This window comes from Eptatretus burgeri, chromosome 1 (genome assembly GCF_056783735.1).
Source record: "Eptatretus burgeri isolate ZD-2024b chromosome 1, Ebu_testis_v1, whole genome shotgun sequence".
In the NCBI taxonomy this organism is placed as follows: Eukaryota; Metazoa; Chordata; class Myxini; order Myxiniformes; family Myxinidae; genus Eptatretus; species Eptatretus burgeri.
In genome coordinates, this window is record NC_140961.1 from 17663658 (window position 1) to 17687479 (window position 23822).

At 40.6% G+C, this 23822-nt stretch overlaps 1 long non-coding RNA gene across 1 annotated transcript in view; it reads right to left on the minus strand.

Annotated features, from left to right (window-relative positions):
* Window positions 1-17568: 17568 nt before the first annotated feature.
* The window catches only part of LOC147033950 (uncharacterized), a 37002-nt gene continuing 30748 nt past the window's right edge, over window positions 17569-23822 (minus strand). Inside the window, exon 4 of the long non-coding RNA XR_015056222.1 lies at window positions 17569-20390. This is a non-coding gene — a long non-coding RNA (uncharacterized LOC147033950). The remainder of the gene's footprint in view (window positions 20391-23822) is intronic.

Sequence of the window (23822 nt, forward strand, 5' to 3'; positions counted from 1 at the left end):
ATATGGACACAAGTTTTAACGATGGGAAGATGGGTTGGGGTTTTTAAGGGCTACCGCCGCGTTTTTCACAATATATAAATGGTCGAACCAAGTATTAGTCAAACTAAAGAGTGGAGAAAATCTCAGTCTTGGTATATAAATGGAAAACATAATGAATGTGAAAAATATCAAATAAGTCTTATTGAAAAAATATCTAAAACAAAGGTAAATAAAACAAATATGCGAATCAATTTAAAAACCAATAAGTTAGAGGATGTAAAGAAAATAATAAATATGTTTGAATGGACTGAAAAATTTGATGGTTATCAATTGAACAATGGAAAAATAATTTACTACAATATCAAAATGATATGCAACTCAGGAGGTGGTCAGATGAGATCATTAAGAGAAGTTTATCATTTCGTAATGGCACAAAAGGGGTATCTTAAAAAATATAAAGATTCAAATGTTTTGTTTTTCAATATTTTAGATGGGGATTATTGTGCAAAGAAAATTAAACTATTGAAGGAATTTGAGAATGAACAAATGTTTATAGGTTCAATGAGTGAGCTAAACAATATGCATTGGTTATTTGATAAAGAGTGCCCCGAGGCTTAGACGTTTCAGATATTTCTTTAGAATCACCTTTAACAAATCTTTATCTTGTTGTATGGGTTATTTGATAAAGTGTCCCGGGGATTAGACGTTTCAGATATTTCTTTAGAATCACCTTTAACAAATCTTTATCTTGTTGTATGGGTTATTTGATAAAGAGTGTCCCGGGGCTTAGGCGTTTCAGATATTTCTTTAGAATCACCTTTAACAAATCTTTATCTTGTTGTATGGGCTATTTGAATAGAGAGCCCCTAGGTTAAAAGGGGAAATAAAAAAATGACCGTTTTTACAGCCATTTTTCCCTGCTGTGCAGGGGTTTGGCTTTTTCTTGAGGCAATGTTTTATGGCCGGATGCCCTTCCTGACACCAACCCTGGTTGCCTCTTACGACACACAGGGATATGGTACACCTATTCTAACCGGGGCATACACCGGGACCAGTACACTGGCACTCATTTCGCCGACCTCGGAAGGATGGCAGGCTGAGTCAACCCCCTGGTGTTAATTCAGCAGCCAACGGGGCTTGAACTCAGGACCCTGGGATCCCAAGCCGCCACCCTAACCACTAAGCCAACACCAGGCTCCAGGTTAAAAGGGGAGACAAATAAATATACCTTGGGCTAAAAAGGGGATTTATTTTTTTAGGGGAAAAAAAAGAAAAATTTCATGGCTGAAAATCCCCCATTCATTTACATGGGGAAAAGTGAGCCAGAACCAGTATTCTTACCCTACTCACCCCATATTCCTGTTGTTAAATCAGTTTGTGTTCCTCGACTTTGTATAATTATCCAATTTCCTTCCTTCTTTGTCATATAAACTATTGCTTCACCATCATATAATTTCCTATTCCCGAAATTGGGTATTTGTTGTTTGCTAATTGTGCTTCCACATATCTCCTGATTCTTACCAAGAGGATAATATTCTTCTTTACGAGACTGATAAAAATCGTGTAGGTGTTCTAGGTTCAATGAAAAAGACCAATTATATCCTAAATCACACATATTATACCTCCATTTTTCTATTCTCATATTAACTATACTTCCTTCTTTATAAAATTCAATACTAAGCAGATAATTGAATTTAATTTAAAAAAAGGTGTATGGTTTGTTGAACCAGGTGTTGTGGTTGTAAATTCAACTCGTTTAACAAAACGTGCAATTTTATTTAAGGATTTATATTGTGATAAATCAGTTAATCTCACCAAGTCTTTTGCGTCAATCGGGCTTAGATAATTGATTAATTTATAAACATTTTTCATATTAATATTTGTTGCGATACTATATTTCTGTCATTCAGCCTGTGCCTTTGTGTAATAATTTGATAAATCAATATCCAGTCATTGGGATACACCAAAGATAGAAGCATCTTTTCCAACATGTCATTTATATTAGATTAAAAATAGTCATTAAAAAAAATTTTTTTTAGTTAAAATAACACATATGGACATAATTGACCACAACACTTAATTCTTGGACTTGAAATGTTTGATAAACACCATTCTGGAATAATTTTATTACTTCAACAGGTGGTGGAAGACCATAACTATCAAAATCATATTCGTCTTGATGATTAAAAATACAAACCCAATGAGAGCCGTTCCCATTATTATCTTCTAAGTTCATAAAAATATTATTTGTATGTTTAGACACGTTTGTTAATTCATCTTTCATACAAATAACCACAGTATGAATTTTTAATTTCTTACAATATTTGATAAGTTTTAAATTTGATGTTGTATTCTTTCCAATTTCTTTAAACCACTCATCAATGCTCATTTATTTATTAGAAAGATATAATCCATTACCCCTTTTGGTTAATTTTACACCTGCTTGTGAGAGAGAAGAAAGCATATCTTCAACAAACAATCTCATTTTAACAGGCAGACTTTCAAGTTTTTCAGCAAAATCTTCAATTACACTACTTCCACTAATTTGTTTCTCGAACTATTTGTGATGTCTTTCCAATTCTTTTTGAGCCTTCCTTTCATTGACAGTTTTCACCGCTGCTGAAATACCACCCGTCAATGGTGAAATACCACCCATAAAACCTTGTGAGAGTAGTTTATTCTCAGGTTGAAAACTTGACTTTGTGAAAATTATGAAAATTATCATAATCCAAAAAATTGGGAGTAAGGAGCATCTTTAAAAGTCAGCAGGTTTTTCCACATCTGCTTGAACCAACTATGAGACATCTTAATGAATTTGGAAGATTTTTATGGTTGTCAAATTTTATCTTATTTTCCCAAATGGGTAAACAATCATTCATTGATAGATTTGGAAAACAGGTTATTTAATTTTTATTGGCTTTTTTAGAAATTCTATGTTTTATCCTAAGTTCAGGTTTAAATTCAAAATAATCCATTATTTTATTTATGCAATATCTTGTGTTGATATTTCCCTGAAAATGACAATCGATAATAACATAAATCATCAATCCACAAAACATGACCGTCATTTTTTCAGTCTCTTATCTTGTAAGAAAAGGTGTATTAGCACCCTCATACTTTACATTCATTTCTCAAATCAATCTTGTAAGGTAATTCATTTTTGGTGTATATCTCAAAGAATTATATTCCTTTTTATATTTTTTATCAGTATATATAAACCATATAAATGGGTTCCGTACATCCGTCACATTTTGTTTCCGGAGCTTAACTGCAAATCCCCTCAAGATATGTTTACGAAATTTGGTACACATATCAAGCAAGTGGTGAACTGGTGCCTTTTGATATTTATATATATATATATATATATATATATATATATATATATATATATATATATATCTATATTTAGATCCCCCCCCCCACACAAAAAAAAATGCTGTCACTTTCCATGGAAACAAGTTGGGTATTAAGAAATAATTGAGGTTAACCTTTGTTTCCAGAGCATAGTTGCAAAACTATGAACTATTTCTTTATGAAATTTGGTACACACATCAAGAATGAATTGAACTGGTGCCTTTTGCTACTTGTCCTCATTTACTATGGCGGGAGATATCGAAGACTTTGTCTTCAACGGATGCTAGTTAATCCTCATTTTCTATGGCGGGGGATATCGAAGACTTTGTCTTCAACGGATGCTAGTTATCATTAATTAGAAGATAATCACAGAATATACATTATTTATAGGCTTTTCACTGTGTTTAATCCCCGTCTTTCACACGCAGGACAATTCTCAAATTTGTCATGTGGAGAATCAGGAAATTCAAGAGACTCAAAATCTAGTAAACTATTCATACTTATAAAGTAAAACTTTACTTCAAATAAAATTCATCTTCAGTATCATCTTCGGTACTTTCATTGGTGCTTTCACAATCATCTATAAAACTACTTTCATAACTATCATTTGAACACAAACTCTCGGTATCATAACTGTCTTCTGTTCCAACAGAGATGCTATCATCACTCTCATAATCTTCAAAATCTTCAGTTGAATAATGACTCATATTTAATTAGTATAAAAAACATTACCATCTATATCTATATAACAGATTCAACAACTACATTTTTGTAATTAAAGGTAATTTTTAAATGGTCCTTAACTACTACTGAATGAAATGTCATTTCACCTGATATATTAACATCCTTTATTTCATCAGGATTTACATCTTTCGGGTTGTTGAAAAAAAAAAATTCTCCTTGCATATTACAGATGGTCTTATCTTTTCTTTCCAAAGCTTCATCCATAAGGTTTTTCTTTTTTGATACTTTTTCTTGCATTGTTTCATTGCTTTTTCTAGTTTTGAATATATTGCCAGAAGGAGAGGAGAAACTTTTGTTAGAGCTACTTTAATTGATGTTCTTCCAGATATACTAAAGCCCTTCCACTGAAGGGAATTGAAGAATTCTTATTATTCATCATAATTGTTTTTATCCAATAGTTGTTATATTTAACTTTATTCAATTTTACATCCTCGACATATTTCTCAGTATCTTTTACAAATGAAGAGATTGATTGAAACTTGTATTTATTAAGTGAAAAAGTTTGAGTATAAAATGGTTTGAAGCACAGATTCACCTATAAATTAAACGGAATTTTCATCAAGAAAATTTTATTTTAAGCAAAGTTTTGTTATATAAATATGTTGAATGCAACGTACTGCAATGTTTGTAATCATGAATATATATTATATATGTTATAAAAAACACCTTCAAACCAACAAACACACATTCAATCTTTTCAGACAAATATCTCCACTTGACCAAGAAACAAAACATTGTGATAGATGTGATAATGATATTCTTAAATCTTTTTATAATAAACACCTACAATCACACAAACACAAGACCAATGAAGAAAGGGAAGCTAAATTCTCCATTGAAAACACTGATGGGGCATTTAAAGGACATATAAAAATAAAATTGTTTCGCTTTCAAGACCCTGGACCATCTTCAATCATTGAAGCTGTTGATATGATTAAACAAAGTATTGAAACTATAATTAAAAACATTAAGTGAAATGAAAACTTTTAAGTTTTATATGGGAGTAAAATTGAATATGGTAAGACAAGGTGATGAACAACTCCCTATATGAGGACAAACCCTCACTTTATCCTATCATTTCAAGATTTTGAAAGATGTGATGTTTATGATGAACTCCAGAGACAAGAAAAAGATGTTGATAACAATGTAGTAGGTAGTGGATTTGCGATTACAAAAATAATCTTTTTAGATATACACATCTCAAAATCAGATCCTCTTCAAGCTTCTTCTTATATTGATTTACCAAAAGAGATAAAACTTTAGAAAGCGGTTGTTAATATTCAAAACAACGATAATAAATGTTTTATATGGTCTGTTCTTGCTCACTTACATCCTCCACATTGGAAACCTGAAAGGGTTGAACATTATAACAAATACGAGAATACAATAAATATTCAAGATTTAAAGTTTCCAATGTCATTGAGAGATATTCCTAAATTTGAAAAAATGAATAATTATCTATCTGTTAATGTATATGGATTAACGGATACAAACAAAGTTCAGATATTAAAAAAATTCAAACAACTATAAAAATGATGAAACAAACATTGACCTTCTCTACTTTACTTCAAAGGAAAAATCATATTATGCTTTGATCAAAAATGTATCAAGATTAACCAAATCACAACTATACAAGAGAAAATGTAAAACGTATCCTTGTAAGAGATGTCTCAACTCCTTTCATACAAAAGAACGATAGAGGAGAAGATGCCTCAGAGGAGTTTGTAAGACGATTGGAAAAAGACTGTATAAGACGAAGAGAAATAATGGTTAAACCCTATAAACCAATGTCATTAACAAAGGGAGAGAAAAAGGAATTTAGAAAGAACAGTATCTGTCATATTTGTGAGGAGAAAATTGAGGGAGAGGTCAAAGTTAGGAATCATTGTCATCTTACTAGAAAATATAGAGGTCCAGCTCATTCCCATTGTTATCTTAATTACAAGCCCCCAAACTTTATTCCTCTCTTTCTTCACAACAACACTCACTATGACACACATCTATTGATAAATGAACTTTCAAAGACATCTGGAGATATTTCTGCCATTCCCAACACAGATCAAAAATACATCTCATTCACAAAAACAATTCATACATCCCCCATAACCCATATCAGATTTCTTGACACATTCAAGTTTATGGCAAGTCCATTATCTAACTTAGCATCAAATATTAAAAACTTTCCAAATCTTAAATCACATTTCTCAAATCAAGAAGAGATTGATCTCTTATCACAAAAGGGAATGTTGTTGCGGACCGAGTATCGGCCGCGAGCACGACCGCTCGGTGGAGCAGTAGGGTCGACTCTACCGAACACCCTGAATCTAGATCGTACCCTTTGGAAAACTCCGACAGGTACGGGCCCCTTACCGGACCGTGAGTCGTCAATATTTCCACCACGTGGTACAGGGTTATTTGCCAATCTTCAAAATACCGAGAGCTCCACGTGGCGAGTTACCGAGTACTCACACCCTCGACGGCCCTCGTACGAGTCGAGCTGTTAGCATGCCCGACCCGTGCGAAACCCGAGAGGGCGGTTGCCGAAGTTCCGTCGGTCCAAACGTACATTTACAGCGGTAACAGCCTCTATAATTCACCAACACGCGCTATGCTAAGCCAATGGAAGAAACACAGCAACAAACTGATACATTTAACAAATGTATTTATTTAAAATGGGGGAAAGGGGGGGGGGTAGCACGCACGAAGCAGAGTTATCCGACTATGGAGATGCAAGTATGTACAGCAAAGAGCATTTAAACAATCCCTACTTACAGACAGGCTCACACACAGACGCACACCCAAAATAAATGGACCCAAAGTGGTCTTTCTTATCCCTTCGTCTCGGAGGGAAGATGAGCTGAGGGAAGAGAAAATAGCAGTCTAGCTGGCCGCACCACATGGCTCGATGTCCGCACCTTTCCGGAGCACCAGTCGGCCAAGAAGGAACCAGGGCAGCCAGACGCGGACCCCGCCTGCCATAAGACGAGCTGTGAAGCCGAGCATGCCAGCGACGAGATGCCTTTCGCCCAGCCTCGATAGATGCGTCTTCCCCTCCGAGTTCCAGCAAATCCTCACGCGCTCTGGCAGATTCCCTCGCTCTCTCGCTCTCCCGATTCTCTCGCTCGACGTCCCTTTTATCGCTCTCAGGCGCGGTTCACTCCTCGTGACCCGCTCTCGGGCGTGGTTCGCTCAGGCGTGGCTCACTCTCGGGCGTGGTCCAAGCGAACAGATTCATGACCATATTTGAGAATGGAATTCAATCCGCTCATCGCTGGGTGGGACATGACATATTCCCTTACTTGGCGCACAGCCAAGCGAATCGGTTCATGTCCATATTTGGGAATGGAATTCCATCCCCGAACGAATTCCGAACACGCACGCATACCAACGAGCGCGCGGAGAATGCCGGGAGCAGAGGGTTATCGTTGTTGTCGTTGCAGATGTAGGAGCCATAGTTGTGAGTGATGTAAAAACCCTAACCATCAAAATAACTCACAGCAAATGTACATTTATTCACCCATTAAACAAGGGACGGGGACCCTAACTATAAACACACACTTACTGATATAACTGTTCTATAGGACCTATATGTTGGGTGCTCATGGCTTCCAGATTCATAACAATATATCCATATGACTATATGGATTCATTTGAGAGGTTGAAAAAACACAATTTCCTTCAAGTGAAAGTTTCTATAGCAAGTTGAATAAAACTCATATTTCTGATAGAGATTATACACAAGCTAAAAAGGTTTGGGAGAAGTTGAATATAAAAAATCTTGGAGAATATCATGATTTGTATCTTAAAACTGATGTATTGTTATTGGCTGATGTGTTTGAAACATTTAGAACAGTCTGTCATAATAAAATTTCTCATGGATTCGACCCCGCTCACTATTACACAGCCCCGGGCTTGTCTTGGAGTTCTATGTTAAAAATGACAAAACAGAATTTGGAATTAATCAGTGATATAGATATGCTTTTAATGATAGAGAAGGCTAAAAGAGGAAGAATATCTCAAGTATGTTCCAAGAGATATGCTAAAGCAAATAACAAATATCCTCCTGATCATTATAAGAATGAGAACAACTCTTACCTGATATATTATGATGCTAACAATTTGTACAGGTGGGCTATGTCTCAATCTTTACCTTATGATGGAAAACTTAAATGGGTTAAAGAAAAACATTATGAAAAAGTTTTACAAGACATTGTTGTCTCCTCTCAAAAAGAATTGGATGAAGCTGAAGTTGGATGTTATTTTGAGGTTGATTTAAAATATCCAGAAGAACTTCATAACAAACATAAAGACCTACCTTATGCCCCTGATAAAGAAAGTCCAAGAAAAGAATGGTTGAGTGATTACCAACAGTCATTTAATATGAAAGGTAAATCTACAGAAAAACTACTTACTACATTAAATGAGAAAGAAAGTTACGTTTTGTATCAAAGGAACTTGAGACAATATTTATCTGCTGGGTTGAGAGTGAGGAAAATTCATAGGATTTTGAAATTTAAACAAAGTCATTGGTTAAAGAACTATATTGATTTTAATACAAAAAGGAGAACAGAAGCAAAAACAGATTTGAGAAGGACTTTTATAAATCAATGAATAATGCTGTATTTGGAAAGACTGGAAAATGTTTGGAATCGACAAAACATTAGACTTGCTACATCTTGGAAACAGGCTTCAAAGTTAATTAATAGACCAAGTTTTGAGCGAGTGGTGGTGTTTTCTGAAAACTTTTGTGTTGTCATTTGAAAAAAGAGAGTATTGAAATGGATAAACCTATTTATATAGGAACATCAATTCTTGACTTGTCAAAGTCGTTAATGTATGACTATTATGATAATAATTTAAAATCAAAGTATAAGGATATATAATGTGTCATTGTTATATATGGATACAGATAGTTTTATATTGGAAATTAAGACAAGTGATGTATATGAGGATATGATTGATAATATTGATATATATATATATATATATATATATATATATATATATATATATATATATATATATATATATATGATACAAGTAATTAAAGTCAGGTGATGTGTTGTTTTCATCAAAAAATAAAAAGGTTATTGGTAAGTTTAAAGACGAATTGGGTGGGAATGCCATGAGTGAATTTATAGGATTGAGATCAAAGTCTTATGCTTTTACGTATAGTGATAATTACGTATAGTGATAATAATAACATTGAAAGGTGTGATAAGAAGCTAAAGGGAAAAATAAAAATATAATCAAGGAAACAATAAACTTTAAACATTATTACAACTGTTTAACCTTGAAGAAGGAAGAGTACAGAAAAATGAATACAATAAGAAGTTATAAACATCAATTATATACAGAAGAGATAAATAAGAAAGCATTAGGAGCTTTTGATGATAAAAAGATATATTTTAGAGAATGGAATCTATAGTCTCCCTTATGCTTATAAGTATAAGTGTTAAGATATAGGGTTGGGAATTTTAACAGGCTACTGCCATCTTTTTACTGTCATCCTTCCGAGGTCGGTGATATGAGTACCAGTGTACTGGTCCCGGTGTAAACCCCGGTAAGAATAGGTGTACCATATCCCTGTGTGTCATAAGAGGTGACGAGGGTTGGCGTCAGGAAGGGCATCCGGCCATAAAACATTGCCTCAAGAAAAAGCTAACCCCTGCACAGCAGGGAAAAATGGCTGTAAAACGGTCATTTTTTTGATTTTACTGCCATCTTTTTACTGATTTATAAATGATAGAACCAAGCAATAACCAAACCAAAGAGTGGAGATGTAATCAGCCTTGGTATTTAAATGGGAAACAAAGAATGTGAGAAATATCAAATAAGTCTTATTGAAGAAATAACCGGGGTAAAAGTAGATAAAACAAATAAGCGGATAAATTTAATTACAAATAAGTTGGCGGATGTAAAGAAAACATAATCCTTGAATGGACTGAAAACTTTGATGGTTATCAATTGAACAATGGAAAAAGTATAAGTATAAGATATAATATATATATATATATATATATATATATATATATATATATATATATATATATATATATATAATATAGACTTATATATAAGATATATATAAGTATAAGAAAAAGTATATTTCTGTCAGGTCAGGTTCGATCTGTGACCTGCTACAGGTACCATGTAAACCTGTACTAACCTGTTCCATGGTCGGGTTGTGGGCGACTAAACCGTCTCCCCCACCAGGTTTTCTGGTGAGGAGGGTGTTTGGATATGGACACCCAGCAGGATTAAAAACAAAACCTGTCAAAGGGCGGAGGAGCTCCTTGAGAGCCAACGGCCATCCATATCTAGTGCGCAACTGTGTCTGCGGACGCCCTCCTGCAGTTGGGTCACTTCTTATTAGGAGGTTGGTGGCAGGATTTGCACTCCAGCCACCGTAAGACCCTTCATTCCGCAAAACGCAAAAACGCAAAAAAATCTGAAAACCCACTTTCTGGGAGTACCTCCTGTGCAGCTTCCCTTCGCAGGGCAGCTCACCGGATGACGGGATTGGGGCAAAGCCTTCGGGACCCCCAATCTTTGATGATAGGAGGGAAACCACGGGGTAACATCCCTGGGTCAGATTGCGGGAGAGTGTGTCGGAGTGGTGCTGAGGTGTCGTCCACCAGACGGCGGTCTCCTTGGGTTAACCTGAGGCGGTCCCTTCGGGTGGGTGCCTGGAATGTCCTATCCCTAAGAGAGGATGATCACCTGTCTCTGTTATCATCTGAGCTCAAGCGTTTGGACATCGGGATTGCAGCTCTCTCTGAGGTTTGGAGACCGGATTGCGGCGAGATAATGGTGGGTGGTTACACCTACTATTGGTCTGGTCGCTCTGATGGTTACCATACCCAAGGCGTTGCTGTAGCTGTGTCCAATAAGCTGACCCCAATGATAATTGAGGTAACACCGGTCAACGAGCGTATTATGAGATTAAGGATTCGTCACTCCTTAGGTGTCATTTCCCTGGTCTCTGTTTATGCTCCGACTGAGGCGAGTGATCTCACCGTGAAGGATGCATTCTACGCCACACTCGAGTCTGTGGTTGATCAGTGCCCCAGACGAGATACACTTCTAGTCTTGGGAGATTTCAATGCATCGACTGGAACTGATAGGGATGGTTATGAGGTGTGTGTTGGTCCCCATGGGTCAGGAACTATGAACCAGAATGGCACTAAGTTCCTTGACTTTGCAAGAAGTCATGGACTTAGGGTGGCTGGTTCATGGTTTCAGCACCCACAAGTTCATCGCTGGACTTGGTATTCCAAAACTGGTGGTGTGGCAAAGGAGATTGACCATGTCCTCATTGACGGTCGTTGGAGGATGATCCAGAACTGCAGGGTCTACCAGAGTGCTCAGTTCCTCAATACTGACCACAGGCTTGTTGTAACAACTCTAAAGCTGCACCTTAAATCCTGGAGAATGGTACCATCCCAGCCTAGGCTGGATGTTGCCAAGCTCAGGGATGACAGAGTAGCTGAGGAGTTTGCGAACAGGCTGAGTGGACACTTGGGGGGTCTGGGTGCTTTGGGGGGTCCTGAAGAGTTGTGGAGCGCCTTCAAGACCACCGTCCTTGATGTTGCCGGTGGATGCCTTGGAGCTCACTGCAGGGAAAAGAAGAATTTTGTCTCTCAAGGGACACTGGATACCATTGACCAGAGTCGCAGGGCCAGGCTGAATGGCAGAGCTGAGCTGTTCAGGGAGCTGAGGCGTAAAACTGTACGTGCACTGAGGGTGGACAAGGAGGCCTATGTGCGAGGAATCTGTGAGGGGGTAGAGCATCACCTGTGGACAGGTGATTCTCGTCCCGCTTACAGGGGAATTCGCGCATTACATTCATCCAAGCCCATCCCTCGGAGCACTACAGTTCGAGCAGAGAGTGGTAGGCTCTTGACAGAGGAGTCTGAAGTGAAGGCCCGCTGGGCCGGTTACTTTGAGCGGTTGTACCAGGCTGATCCCCCAACTGTCGAGTTGGACGTCCAGGGTGTTACAATCCCTGTTGCTGCCCCTCGAATCAACTGTGGTCCACCTTCGCTTGTGGAAACACGGGCTGCGGTGAACCAGTTGAAACGGGGCAAAGCTCCCGGGATCTGTGGCGTCCATGCCGAACTTCTCCAGGCTGGTGGAAATGCTGCACTCGTGTCGTTGCATGCAGTTTTGTGCTCTGCCTGGAACACAGGCATCATCCCAACTGACTGGAAGAGGGGCCTTGTTGTCCCTCTCTGGAAAGGGAAGGGTGATCGCCAAGACTGCAACAACTACCGAGGGGTGACGCTGCTCTCAGTGCCGGGCAAGGTCTTTGCTCGGATAATACTTGATAGGGCTCACCACGATCTGCTTGAGCACCAGCGTCCAGAGCAGTCAGGCTTTACACCAAAGAGGTCAACGATTGACCGTATCCTTGCACTTCGTGTCCTCACCGAACGCAGACGAGAGTTTCGGCAGGGGCTGCTTGCAGCCTATGTTGATCTCTGTAAAGCGTTCGATTCAGTGAATCGGGATGTCCTCTGGAGGATTCTTGGTCTTCGTGGGGTGCCACCAAAACTGATCGATCTGATGTCTGAACTCTACTCTGGAACTGAGAGTGCTGTGAAGTGTGGTGGTACCATCTCTGACTTATTTCCAGTTGTTACTGGAGTTCGTCAGGGATGTGTACTTGCCCCCACACTTTTCAGCACTTGTATGGACTGGATTTTAGGGAGGATGTCGGAGAGATCAAGTTGCGGTGCATCATTTGGGAATGTCAAGATCTCGGACCTTGATTTTGCAGATGATGCAGTCATCTTTGCGGAGACTTTAGACATCCTCTTGTGGGCCCTCGAGGTGCTGAATGAGGAGTCGGAGCCATTGGGATTACGGGTTTCTTGGGTCAAAACTAAGATCCAGGCTTTCAGTGACATCTTGGATGCTGCTGTCCTGTCTGTGTCTGTTTGTGGTGAGGATGTTGAGGTCGTGGAGAGATTCACTTACCTTGGCAGTGATATTCATGTCTCTGCTGGCTGCGAGTCAGAGGTCAATAGATGTCTGGGTCTGGCCTGGGGAGTCATGGATTCACTGGATCATGGGGTGTGGTGCTGCCGGTACCTGTGCGGGAGGACGAAAGTCCGAGTCTTCAGGTCCTTGGTACTTCCAGTCTTGCTCTCTGGGTGCGAGACTTGGACTCTGACCAAGGATCTGAGACGGAGACTTAATTCCTTTGGTACCAGGTCTCTTCGGAGAATCCTTGGCTATCGCTGGTCGGATTTTGTGTCCAATGAGCGGTTGCTGAGAGAGACTCGGATGAGATTTGTTACCTGCATAGTCCGTGAGCGTCAGTTGCGGCTGTATGGACATGTGGCTCGTTTTCCTGACTCTGATCCTGCTCACCAGATTCTCTCAGCGAGGGAGTCTCATGAGTGGAGGAGGCCAGTGGGCCGACCACGTGCCTCATGGTTGCAACAGGTTGACCATCATCTCAAGGAGATGGGGATGGCCAGACGGAGGCCCCTGGAGTACCGGCGGAAAGTGGACGCAGCGACGCGCTGTTCTGGCACATGCTCCCATACCTGACCTGACCTGAATGGAAAAACAATTTACGACAATCTCAAAATGATAATATGTGGCTCAGGAGGTGGTCAAATAAGAGCATTAAGAGAAGTTTATCATTTCATTTCTGCTCAACAAAGACACTTAAACCAAGAACCAAGTTCCAAGTTATTCTTTGTGAATATACTCGATGGAAATGAATGTTCTCAGAAAATTAAGTTATTCCCTAAAGTAGAACATGGACAAATATTCATTGGTTCGCTCTTTGAGTGGAATGAAAATATGAAAGGGAAGAAGTGCTTTAATCAGTAAGTCTCAATCTTTCATTGTCTCAATTTTACATTTGCTTGTATGGGAGGGAAGCGGATATGTGGGGAGGAAGTGTGTCTCCCATTTTGAGCTTTTGGAGCTTGGGTCAGAAAGTTTTCCCCTTTCTCCCCATTCATTTGAATGGACGTCCCAGAAACCCCATTTATCATTTACTAAGGTTGTTGGATTTTAGGAAGGCAAACTTTGTATGAGAAGTGATTTGGGAGCTTTAGATTGGGTGAAGTTAACGAGTAATTGGTGTGTATCAGAGAAATGGACAACCGTCAATTAGTAAATGTGTACGGTGTCGAGTGGGTATATTTTCCAGTGAGGTGTAAAGGTAGAGGCAGAAAGAGATGAGGGTACTTGAGCAGTGAGGTATGCAGTACTGTAATTAAGATTCTTCACGATTGAGAGATGGGGCCAAAAACGATATATAGCATGATTTTTCAAAAATGTAATGGGCCTGATATGTTCTACTGGACTAGGCATTGTGTGGCGGAGGTATGCGTCTACCGAGTGCCCTTCTAATCTTGTAGCTTCTTTCATGTTGCATGTCGTTAACAACAGAGGCAGTTTGAGTTATCATCATGTTAAGTTAGTATCTTTCCTTTTTCATACGTTGATTGAATTTGGATGAGTAACGATTATGAAATAGGCTGCTAGAAAGATAGTGATTCTTTGTCTGATCTGGGTTAAATCCTCATGACCTGCTGATAAACATAGTACAGTAAAGTATAACATTCATTTTGCACGTTTTTAATCGATGATGAAGAGGCATGCCTCACAATTAAATCGGTGGCCAAAATGCTGCTGCAAAGCATAAGTTTACCATACTGTGCAGCAGGCTGTTAAAATTGTCTTTTTTTTCAGGGTGCCAGCGATAACTCACCCCCCACTTCATGAAATACACTCGATGTTCTTTAATGTCCACCAATCCTCAGTGCTTGCTAGCAGATGGGTTCTCTAGCTTCGCATCCTTCTGACAGACAGTGCACATCACCCATTGCTGGATCACGCAGTAAACAAAACACCAAGGGATCAGTTAATAACTGGATCGACATTCAAATGCATGTTAGATGCAGGGTGACCAGGTCTGAGAGACTCCGGATATGGCACACTAAGGCACGGGTCAAGCAGAGTGCCATATGTCCCATTGCCCATTGTGTGGTTGGAGGTTCCATTGTGAATGTACATGTGATTGTGGGAAGTGTGATTTTGAATGTTCATATCCTTTAAATTGTAGGATTCTTGATTCCTACAAGCTAATATCTGTATGAATAAATTTTATAAAATATAAATGAAATTTAAATTACAAAAGTACAACATTATTGTTCATGTAGTGGGACAACTTAGCATAACAATTGTGCATTTTGTGAGGAAAGCACTAAATTTGGCACACTAGTAGCCTATCATATTATGAACAGATTTGGATATTGGGCCATCTCAAAATTTTTGATGGCAGTGGAAAATGGCTGCCACAGCCATCAGCAGCTGAATTTGAGATGGCCCAATATCCAAATCTGTTCATAATATGTTAGGCTACTCGTGTGCCAAATTTGGTGCTTTCCTCACAAAATGCACAATTGCTATACTATATTTAGCTAAGTTGCCCCACGAATGCAGTTTTGATGATGATATTATATCATCACTTTTTCCACAGACAGTTAATCTCATTTGTAAATAATAAAAATAAAAATGAATGTAATTGAACATATTTGGTAATGGTTACATCGTTCCCTGCGGACGAGTCCCGTAATGTCATTAGATTAGAGACTGCTGCTTGGCTTTGTTGACAGTATACTGTTGCCATGATGGAGTTGTGTGCACCTGTACTGTGTGCCACCTTTCCTTTTTCAAATATTGTTTGTAGTAGTAAAAAAAACGAGACAAATGGCATCCCGGGAGGGTATGAAATGGACACAAGACATTGTGTAAAATACGGGACACCTGATCAGCCTGGTTAGACAGCTCAAATATGTGTGTGTACCTCTCAGTTATCGTTCCAACTCCCTATGTATATCCAGGATGTTTCAAAAAGATTGATATAACTTTGACTTCCTGCCATTTCATTGTATTTGGACCTATACCGTTTTCCTTTTCAGGGTTTGATGGTGGTGTAATCGTGGTATTTGTTCCCTGGGATTTCTAGCTCCGTAGCACAACTATGCCATTGACAGTTGCCAACGGTGGCCATCAACAACCACAACAACATTTTTCTGGGGGGCAGAACCACCTGAGAAGATTACTGAGAGGTACCTGAAAGGGCCTAAGGTCACATGCTTCTGCGCCTTCAATGACAGATGGGTAACACCAGGGCCTTACTGGTTTGACAATGACAAGAGCAGGATGGTGATGATCAACGGTGAGCACTACCGGGCCATGCTCCAGAAGTTCCATAATGATCCAGCCCAAAAGGTCAACCCAAACCAGCTCAGCATGACCTGTTTTATGCAGGCTTGTGCACCCACCTACAGCTGGTGACACCATCACTTTCCTGCGGCAGCTCTTCAGAAACCGCCTCATTGCCCTGGATACTCATGACTGGGCACCCCATAGCCCAAGCTTGAACCCTCTGGACTACGGGTTCTGGGGGGCTGTCAAGGGCTCTGTCTATGCCAACCACCCTGCCACACTGGATGATCTGAAGCAGGTGGTATCGGACAATCAACCTGTATCGGACAACCTGTATCGGACACTACAGGCAGTGCCACATGAGACCTACAGGAAAGTTGGACAGAACTTTGGAGTCAGGATCAATGCCTGTCTGAACCACGGAGGGGTACACATCGAGAACGTCAATTACAAAGATTTTGCATAAATGCCAATTTCAGACCTTGGGCTCTCATTAACTCTCACAGTGAGTTTCTGCATTAGCAATCAGTGATAGAAAATACCATGTCATAAGCTTTCAAAAAATGCTTGGTTCATGTTCCTGAGGTTTCTGTTTCTTTGTAAATACACATTTAAAGTTGCATCACTCTTTTTGAAACACCCTACACATCCACACTTGTACAGCTACCAGCATTTTATTATTCTGAAAAAAAAATTACAATCCATATTGTGCGAGATGATCAGATGGCATTTGAGTGTTACCTCATCAGCTACAATTCTGTCATGAAATCTTTACCCCCGCATGCGAAACGAAAAGTGGGGTGAAGCAATTGGTTCACTTCATCTGTCTGTTTGCAGACGTCAGTCTATGATCGAGGAACTACTTTACTTCAATTTAATTTTACATTTTAAACACTGTAGAACACAAATCGGAAAACATGAATCGGAACATGAACTTGCAGTTTAGCAATACTTTGGCTCTGAATTTGGCAAATTGTATGGAATCTCTTCCCGATCATGCATGCACATAGAGGAGTACGGTAATTGCTTTTATATATTTGATGAAATCTGCCTGGCAGTCAAACAAAATTGAAAATCATTCCAAACAGGAAACTTACTGTTTTTGGGGACTTCATAAAGGACACAAACAACAGGCATGAGGAACTAATTTAAAATTTTCGAAAGGGTGATGTAATAGACCCTGCATCAATGGCGGTAAACTTCTGAACAATGTTTCTTTCTTTTTTTTCTCCAGCTTTTAAAACTTTTATTTTTAAAAAAATTAATTATATACTTGAACACTGTCGAACACAAATTGCCTTTTTGACACTTCCAAAAACCATTCTTTTTTCTGTACTTGGACAAAATATTACGCCATTTTATGCCATCTCAACCAATCATATGTGCCGCTTGCACTCTCAGCATTGGGGAATATCGAGACTCAGACAAAGTGGCAGCTCGAAACAAATATGGATCGTACTCAGAAACGCAAAGCAAGAGTTCAAAAGACTTCCCATGTCCTTTTTATCATGTCTGTGTTGCGTAGCCTACGGTGTTCTATGAACTCTCGAGTTGTTGATATTATTGCTCAAATTTATTCAACAAACTTTCCAATGCAAAGAATAAATATCATTTATTTCAGAAAAAAAACTCAAAACAAATCCAGCCCCAAAAATAACATCTCATCAGGTTTGCTTCCTAACCATTCACTCAACTCACATGGTAATTACCTTGTTGGATAAACAGCGATTAACCTCGATTATACACCAAAATCAATTGCTCACCAGGAAAGCCAAGAAGGATTGCAAAACCTAAAAATAAAAATGCTCCCAATCTTTGCAACATTGATTAGGTAAACAGATCAAGCAAACACGCTGGATGTGCAAACTGCATTCCAACTTCGTGTCCCCCCAACCCCCCCCCCCCCAAATTGGTTTCTGACATTGAGAAGGAAGGTCAGAGACTTGACACCTCAACATGAGGAACAGTGTGTTGTGAAACGCATTTCTTTGTCTGACACTAGAGGTCTCCCAATAGCAAGTTTCTCTTGTTCCTGTGCTCATTCAATCTGCATCATATAGGTTATTTTATGTTTCACATACATGGAACATTTAACTATTGCATCATCAGTGGAGATGAAACAACCAAAGGGGAGATGGACGATATAATTTTAATGCATTCACTGTTGTTGTGACCACTCACCTCGCTCAGTTAATCATATAATGTTTCCAATCCATGGGGCCAAGTTCACACGACCCATTATGGCTGTGTCAAATCCACCTGCAAGCACTCAATCTCATATCCCCAACATATTAATCTCATTCCTAATATCAGTGAAACCAAACAACCATGTCCCTTTGTATTTCTTTTGCTCGTTAATTCACCGATCAACATTGGCTGTGCAATTTTCTTGAAACAAAACAAACTATGGAGTGATTGTAAAAATTAATTGCATCTTCAATCTATCTGCACCATTAACCTTGCACACAATTTTGCAGATTGCTTTGTGCATTTACAAGCTGCTGTGGAAGAATCACGCCTGCTGATCTCTCCAACCTCCCTGACTTTCCTAATAGGATTTCCTTACTTTCTAAACATGTATTTTTGAATCAGTTGTGTGCTATTTAGGAAAAGTATGTACAAGGTTGGCGGCAATGGCCTGGAGTACTTGTGAAAATAAATTATCGTAACCTTGGAGTTCCATTAATGAGTGCTTTATATCAGTGAAACACCCTGTAAAAGCTGTAAAATACACCAACCTGGTGCTGCATACACAGCCATTCTGATGCAGTAATAGCGATCAGGGAGGGTCGGTATCTCAGAGCATGTTGTTCTTTTGATGTTGAGTTAAGCCGGCTGTCTGGATATTAAAGTTGTGGATGTTGAAAACCCCACTCTGCTTTTCAAAGAGAGCAGGCTAATGTGTGCCAGGACCTACTTGGAATTGCCTGTTGTGTTAGCACGACCTGTAGTAGGTGGAAGTTCTCGAGTATAGATATACTCGTATACACCCGGACCCCGACATTCGCGGTTCCAACATTTGCGGCTTCCGTGTATTCGTGGTTGATAATTTGCAACATGCTCCCACATTCCCGGGAAATTGCCCCGCGTATTCGCGGTTTTTGCAGCGATTTTTTTTGTTTGTTTCAGGAGCCACGAGCATAACACAGTTCTGAAACATATCTTCCATGAGCCACGCAAAAAACAGCTGGATGTATGTGTATTGCAGATTTGCGGGATAAATATACAGTAGTTTCATGGGATATCTCATCAGTGTAACAGACATCCTCCGCGACACCGTCCCCTGTGAGTTACTTACAGAATGAAAACACTAACAGCATCTATTAATGCATCCAGTAATTACCAGGTTGCCACATACGAACATTACACAATGGAAACATTCAGCACATCTTCGTGTAAATCACCATACTGCTACAAACAGCACCATTTGAGCTGTTACATTTTAAAAATGCTCAGCATAATCTACCTGTACATAGGAAAGGTGTCATGCCCTGTGAGTTAAAGAATAAAAATGTTCAGCATACCTATTGGTGTAATTAGCAGCCAGCTACCTACAGATAAATTACACAATGACATCGCTCACCACATCTATTATAAGCTGTTGAATACAGCATCACCCGTAAAAATACCCCACAAACAATGTGCAGACTAATCGCCCTCCCGAAGTTACCCACAATGCATGCATCAATTTCGTAGGGGAGCGTGCCTCTGTGGACCACAACATGGCCAAGGCATTTTCTGCAGAACTTGCGAGCCTCATCAAGGAGAAGGGGTACCTGCCGGAGCAGGTCTTCAACGCTGATGAGACCGGCTTGTTTTGGAAAAAGATGCCAATCAGAACATTCATCTCACAACGGGAGAGCAAAGCAGCCGGCTTCAAGGCTGCAAAGGACCGGGTATCCCTTCCCCTCTGCACAAACACAGAAGGGGACTTCATGGTAAAGCCCATGATGTTCTACCATTCCCTGAACCCACATGCACTGAAGAACAACTTCACTGGAGGGCAAACAGAAAGGCGTGGATGGCATCTGAACTATTTATGGACTGGATCCATACCTGTTTCGTTCAAGGTACTCCTGCAGCTTGACAATGCTCCTGGCCATCCTACAGACCTGAAGGGTGCATCTTCATCATCATCATCATCATCATCATCTTCAACATTTTGCAAAGTTACGTGTGCTTTGTTTGTTTAATAAAAAATTGAAACAGTACATAAGGTTGTTGTTTTTTTTTCTTCATTTTACGGTATGGTACGGTATGGCAAAGAGACTTTAAAATGCATTCTTCAATAAATTGGAAATGGAACCTGGTGTTGTCATTTTTTAAATTTGTAAACATCAATAATGAAACTCATGCATTCGTGGTGGAAAACATTTTAAACTTTAAAAACTTTCACATGTGAACCAAGAATTACTGCAAACTGATAACATTATCCCCCTTGTCCCCATTGTACTAATTCCCCGACTTGTGGTGTCGCTGTTTGTGGCTTTTTTCATGAACCAGGAACCGCCAAACACCGATATTATCCCCCTTGTCTCCACTGTAACAATGACAAAACACTCATGGATTTTTCCCTGACACTCGTGGATTTTGCCCCAACACTTGTAGATTTTACCCGGCATTCACGGATTTTCGTCTATTTCCACAGCATTTTCTCGAGATTTTCCCACACATTTGTGGATTTTTCTTGGGTTGGAAAATCCCCAGAACCTATCCCCACATTTTGCATTGACACAATGCACCCACATTCGTGGTTTCAACATTCGCGGGGTTTTCTCGGAACATATTGTTGCGAATTCGCGCCCGCCGGCGTGCGGACGGCCACGTCACTCGAATCGCGACCGCGTCGCCCACCTGACGGACAATTCAGTCGTGACCCTCCGGGAACTATCGCCCAGAGCCAGTCACAGGTGGGCCTTTCGACCTCACCACAATCGTGCCAATCGGCCACCCACGTAGGATAGGGTTGTTCGCCAAACTCGACCTACCTAAGTACCCACGCGGATGGTAAACAGGGCGATCGTACCTCGCCGCAGGTCGACTCCGGACACGAGCCGCTTGGGCGGCTCGTTCCGTACTATCGGGATAACCGAGCGGTGTTATCATCGACCTCGACGGTTCCGATTAATTACCGGGCGTATTAAGCCCACTACGAACCCTTTACGTGAAGCAGGATGGAGGGTCAATAAAGAAAAGACGAAGCGAAACAGGAAGACAGTTCACACAGAGCACATTTATTACGCGACACACGGAAAGCACATATATACAACCAAACAGTCAAAATGCACATATAGCAATTAAAACAAAAGCAACAACGACGCAGATTCACCACCGACTACGCGCACACACAGCAACACTTATACAGTTCTACTTTACAGACGGCGCCAACACACATTTACTCAAAAGCAAAGGAAAGAAGCCACCCTCATGGACAAGGGGGCAGATGGGCCTGTAGGCCAATATTCACGCGTGACCTGAAGGAGCGGCCAGGTCCACGAGACCGGGGGGGGTCCTACCCGCGTCCTCGTGACGCGTTGGCGGACGAGCCGCAGATGTGGCTGCGTGGCTGTGCCCCGACTCCGTGCTCCTTGGCGGGTTTCGTTGGCACGACGTTTGGAGTGGGGTGGGAACGGGGCCCCCTTGTTGCACTATCTCAGCGCGGGGGAAAGGGGGAATTGTTGATGCCCTGGGGGAGGGAGAATGGCTGGCTGGCTTGGGTCCCGCGACGAGCGATCCCACACCACGACCTCGTCGCCGACCGCCGTCCTTCTAGCCTCGGACCCGAACTCCTTGGCTATTCCCGCAACTCTTCTCAGCTGACTCCAGAACACAACTCGATGACACACCGATGACTTCGCCACCCGACTCGACTCTCGGCCACACCGATGACTCGACTCACTCTTTCTGCCCTGATTCGCCTTGCACTCGCCGTTTTATAGGCTGACAGGAGCAGCTAATATGCAAATATCCGGATCAGGATGACCTCGGGGGCAGAGCCACGCTCGCCAATTGGTCAGAGGAAAGGGGGCGTGAATCTCCCCTGATCCTAGAATTTGCATATATCGATTTCCTACAGACGCGCCTGGAGGCGGGGCCAAGCCGCTCCGCACTTGCTAATTGGACTGAGCAAAAGTGGGCGTGTAGCGTTCCTGAACCGAATTTTCCTCGGAAAGGCTGTTGCGCTCGCGGCTCGGTGCGTATCGCTGAACGGGCCCAAGACAGCTGGACGCTCAGTGTTCACAGGTGGTGCGGGAATGGCCGTAGAAGGAGAGAAAGGTGAAGGTGGTGGAGTATTTTCGGTGGTGGTTTGATGGTTATGGTGCCATTTGGGAATGGCGGTGATGCGATGATGTGAGATTGAGTTGTGAAGGTAAGGGTCGTGGCTGTTGGCGTTGTTGTTGTTGTCCGAGGGTTGGAGCGTGGTTGAAGTTGGTGACGATGGCTGGCGTGGTGGTTGTTGTTGTGTGATGTCGGTTGAGACGTGGTTGGTTCAAAATAAAGATAGAAAAGAAAAACGGCTATCTCAAAGCGTCGCAGCCCGAATGAATCACATAAATTCCCTCGAGACAACGGGTTTGGGGCTAACTACACATGTACTTAGAGATATCTCACCTTCGGGCCCTGAATGGTGGTTTGCGAATTTCCACAGCCGTAACAATATCTCCTGCAAAAGTCAGGGTCCTGTTGTATATCATAGGCATAATGGGCCAAATGACATCCTCCTGTGTCCATGTATTCTCATTTTGCTGGGGACATACATTAATTTTACAAATGCACCATAAAGAACAAGGAAAAAAAAGACATAAAATGTCATAGCCCTCATTGTTTTAGTAATTTTGCTGTACGGAGTTAAAGAGCGAGCCCATATGTATTTAGAACTAAAATGGCCACCAGTCGACCAGTCAGCCACCTTTGATCAGATCCCAAAATAAAGTTAAGTACAAGTGTATGTGATCGTGTACTTTGCTTCTGCCATGTTTGAACAAAATCGTACCACGCTTGTCTGAAAAATGGTTGGGGACACATTTAAGTAATAAAATGGCTGCCAGTCGGCCATCTTGGATTTGATCGTACTTATGATCGTACTTATAAAAATGACGTACTTATGTAAGCCATCATTCATTATCTGTCTGCCAAGTTTGAACAAGAATGGTAAATGCTTCTCCGATAAATGGTTGAGAACGTGTTGGATACGATGTTTTTAAATTTTTTACCAATAAAATGGCCACCAGTCAGTGATCTTTGATTGAATTGCGAAACTAAACGATGTGCATATTTTATTTGTACTTCTTCCAAGTACAAATAAAATCGGTCCAAACATGAATGCGGATGCACACACACACACAAGATGGTTGCGGACGGATGCACGCACACAAATAAAGACTAAATCCATCAGCCCCCCATTTCGGACTAAGTCCAATGGGGACAAATAATATTTGATTTGACCACATTTTATTTTAGAGCACAATATGATGTATATATCACTTCACAAGTAAAATTAAATTCTTTCTCTCTCTCTCTCTCTCTCTCTCTCTCTCTCTCTC